The sequence below is a fragment of the Lepidothrix coronata genome, unplaced genomic scaffold, assembly GCF_001604755.1.
Source record: "Lepidothrix coronata isolate B3197 unplaced genomic scaffold, Lepidothrix_coronata-1.0 Scaffold117, whole genome shotgun sequence".
NCBI classification, from domain to species: domain Eukaryota; kingdom Metazoa; phylum Chordata; class Aves; order Passeriformes; family Pipridae; genus Lepidothrix; species Lepidothrix coronata.
The window spans coordinates 1,440,266-1,443,902 of NW_016690297.1; the positions used below are offsets into that span (position 1 = coordinate 1,440,266).

General features: G+C 38.1%; 1 long non-coding RNA gene across 1 annotated transcript in view; it reads right to left on the reverse strand.

The window, feature by feature from the left end:
* Positions 1 to 2,880, reverse strand: part of LOC108502369 — a 17,014-nt gene extending 14,134 nt beyond the window's left edge. The window contains exon 1 of the long non-coding RNA XR_001876483.1: positions 2,791 to 2,880. This is a non-coding gene — a long non-coding RNA (uncharacterized LOC108502369). The remainder of the gene's footprint in view (positions 1 to 2,790) is intronic.
* Between the last annotated feature and the right edge of the window lie 757 nt (positions 2,881 to 3,637).

Consider the following 3,637-nt stretch of genomic DNA (forward strand, 5'->3'; position numbering starts at 1 on the left):
AACGGACAGAGAATTATTAAGCCATCCTTTCAGGGAGCATTAGTAGTCTTGACTCATTAATATCAATATTGCCTATAAGGTTTTGGAATATCACAAGCTATTTAAGGAACACGTGAACACAACAACAATAGGAATGTGAGGGGACAGAAGGAGTAGCATTGCTCCACAAAGAAGGATGAGCTAGAAGCTGACCTTGGCACAGGTTGTGCTCTCATCCACAGCTCTTGCTGCTCATAATGATAAACTGTCCTGAAATCTCAGAGTTAGGTATGTTCTTTGTCAAGCTGAAATTCTACCTGTTGTCAGCTGATGGCTATTTGTTCTCTGGACAAAAACTGCCTTTACTTGAAATGTCTCTTTTTGAGATCTCTGTTGTTCCCACCACTGACTTGCTTTGTGTTTTGTTGTGTTTTGAGTGGTTTTGTTTGTTTGTTTTAATTGAGACCAATGGTATCAGTTCTTTCTTATTCCTACTCAAAATACCTTATCTGCTGTATAGCATTTGCTCGTTTTACAACCACATCACAAGTTACACCTACTTAGCCTGTGATTGACTAGTACACACTATTCAGTTCTGTCCTTTTCAGTAGATGCAAACACAGTTTATAATGGAAATTGTTCTGATTATTCACTAAGTACATGACCTTGCACCTCATATAGTTACACACATCCATTTCTATTAGCTCACTCATCAAAATTCTTCATTGCCTTCCACGTTCTGATCCTCTGCTGTATTGATGATGCCTCTCAGCTTTGTGTCAACAGCTAATTTAATTTACATGTTCTTCCTGTTTATGTAAAAGTCATTAATGAAAAATTTGGCAACGTGTGTCAAGAGCAATCCTTGATGTTTTGTATTAGTACCCTCTTCTCACAGGGTCAGTGGATAAATTCACAGAGGAATTGAGGTTAGAAGACACTTCTAGAGATCCATTAGTCCCTTGTTCAAAGCAGCACTGATATTACAGTTGAATCAATTTGCTCAGCCCATTAGATCCCTTTTCAAGATGTCCATAGTTGTTTCATCTTTGCCTAATTTCTTGTGAATCCTGAAACTTTTGAAGTTCCTTTTTTTTCTCTCTTTTCTATATTAAAACCAGTCCTCGTTTGGCAATATATTTAGATGTTTACTGAAATACAACAATCATAGCTCTGTGCTGCTTCATTTCTCTGGAGGCGAAGTATTTTTATTTACTTCCATTTATGCTACTAATTCTGACTACCTAAAGTGTGGCTGCTCTGGCCTGCCAGGGATATGGAAGTTTCTTTCATATTCTCATTTTCTCTATGAGAATTCTCTATGAGAATTCATTATATGGTAAGGATGAACCTTTCAGATCTCAGACTCCTCTAATTTATTCCCTCAATCAAATCATATGACATAGAATTTAATTTATATTTCTATCTTAATTATTATTCTTTCTCCTTCCTACAAATGCTACAGTCATACAATCCGTCCTTAAATGAAATTTTCTGTTGTCACATAGGAGACCAGGTTTCCCATTCTTGAGATTCTTTGTAAGTCAGCTGGAACTTACTAGGAACTTAACACCCACGTACAACAGTCTTATCTAAATACATCATTTCTCTAACTTCCCTGAAACTTGATGTTTTGACAGAATATCAGGTACCTATTTCAACAATATAGGATCATTTGGGTGAATATATCCCCACACTGGGAAAAAAAAAAAAAGGAAAAGGAAAAAAAAAAAACCTTTATGGTCACTATCCAATAGAGTCAATGGGTAATGAGGCTTCTAGTTTGGACTGTACTTTCTGCTGACCACTGAAACATTTGCCAGTGCATCAGGCCAGTTCTTCCACTACTGTGAACCACCACAGTTTATGCCTATCAGCAACCAAACAAAGGTGCCACTAAATATGGGCAAAACTATAATTGCTGTGCATGGCTACTAAGGGTTCAGACAGCTTAAAAGAACAGCAGTGAGACCAGAAGGCTTTTATCTTTATGTCACTGATGCAACTAAATGTAGAATAGATCAGTGATGATCAAAGTCTTCTGAAAGTGCCTCATAGCAAACTGGTGGTGCAAGCTGCACTGTTTTGCTCAAAGATACAAAGGCAAAGCTACAGTGGCAGAACCTGGTCAGATTTAATCCTACTTAGTGACATCAGGAGTAGGGTTTTATAAGATAAAGATCATAAACTACGTGCAAAGTAGGAATAATAATGTATATTAAATGGAATGAGAACACGGCTTTCTCCTCTTAGATGTGTATCCCAAATTTTTAAGAAATGTGGGTTTGAACTTGACATCAAATGCAGATTTTACAGATCATTCATGAACATCACATTTGGTAATATAATCCCTATTGATGCTAACGTTCTACTTTTGGGGGTCTGATGCGAGCCTTTTAGATTTCCATTTTTCTGGCAGCTGCACAGTGAATCACAATCCCTTGGAGCCACTAGAGCCAGCAGAGGCAGTTGATGTCCAAATCCCACTGCAGTATAAATTTAGAAGGAGCTGAGAACTGAGAGAAACAGGAATTTTGACTCTGCCATAGGGCTGGGGCAGAGCAGAAATATCTCCCAGCACAATGGTAGGAGGTAAGCTCGTTCCTACTTGCTAAATCATGCTTTCTTAATGCCAAAAGCAGGGAGGCAGACAAAGCGCTATAGCAATAGAAATTAATGGAAAAAACAACTACAAAAGTGATAAAAGTTACCGGCAGCTGGTTGCAATCACAGGCATGGAAGCAGCCGACTGTTGGTTCAGACACTATTTTTGACTAAATATTAAGCACCCTGGAAATAGAATTAACTTACTGCTTTCTGCAGGTACAGCTAGTACACAGCTAGAGACACCCATGCACAAACAGACACAAAATGTGATCCGTGAATCCATCTAGCCACCAGGCAGGAGTGAAAGATCATTTGAACACGGGGACGTGGGGTAAGCAAACAGGTACAACGTCAAACTCTGTCAAACATTTCTTCAATGGACATTTTGTTCTAAATCAAACTGCCAACTAATAAGGTAAACACAATATAGTTCAGTTAGGAAGTAGGTTAAAGCAGCTGTTCGTTTACTTTCTCTGTGTCAGGAACAGGAGCTCAGCGAGTTCCTTGAACTCGGAATTCTCTTTCAGCTTTATATACAAGCCTTCACAATCTCCTGCTATATTTATTTTTTTTTCCCTTCATACTGCAGGCAATAACTATGAAACTCTTTAATTTTACAGTATGTTCTTTGTCCTGCAATTGTTCCTGTTTTGCAACCCCATAGATTATATGTACAGGCCTGTAGGAATAGTCAAACAGTTAATAAGGGTAGGGTTTGGCATGCTGCACTATGTAGAAATTCTACAATCAAGTCCTGACAGGAAAGCTCTGTATCTCCTGTGGTTCCCAGTTCTGACTAAAGTATGCAAAATATCACTACTGAGACTGATACCTATTTCCCAGAAAGCTGTAATACCAGTTTTTTCTTATCAATGCATCATTGAAAGGTATTTTGTTTATAGTTTACGCCATTTATTTTCCCAGGCATATTAGGTTTTCAAAAGTGATCCATGGTTCATTGTGCCTGTCAAAGGTTCAGAGGTGCTATTTCAAATTTCATTACACCCTTAATACAGTATGTATATGAAAGAACAAAAGAGAGACTTGTACC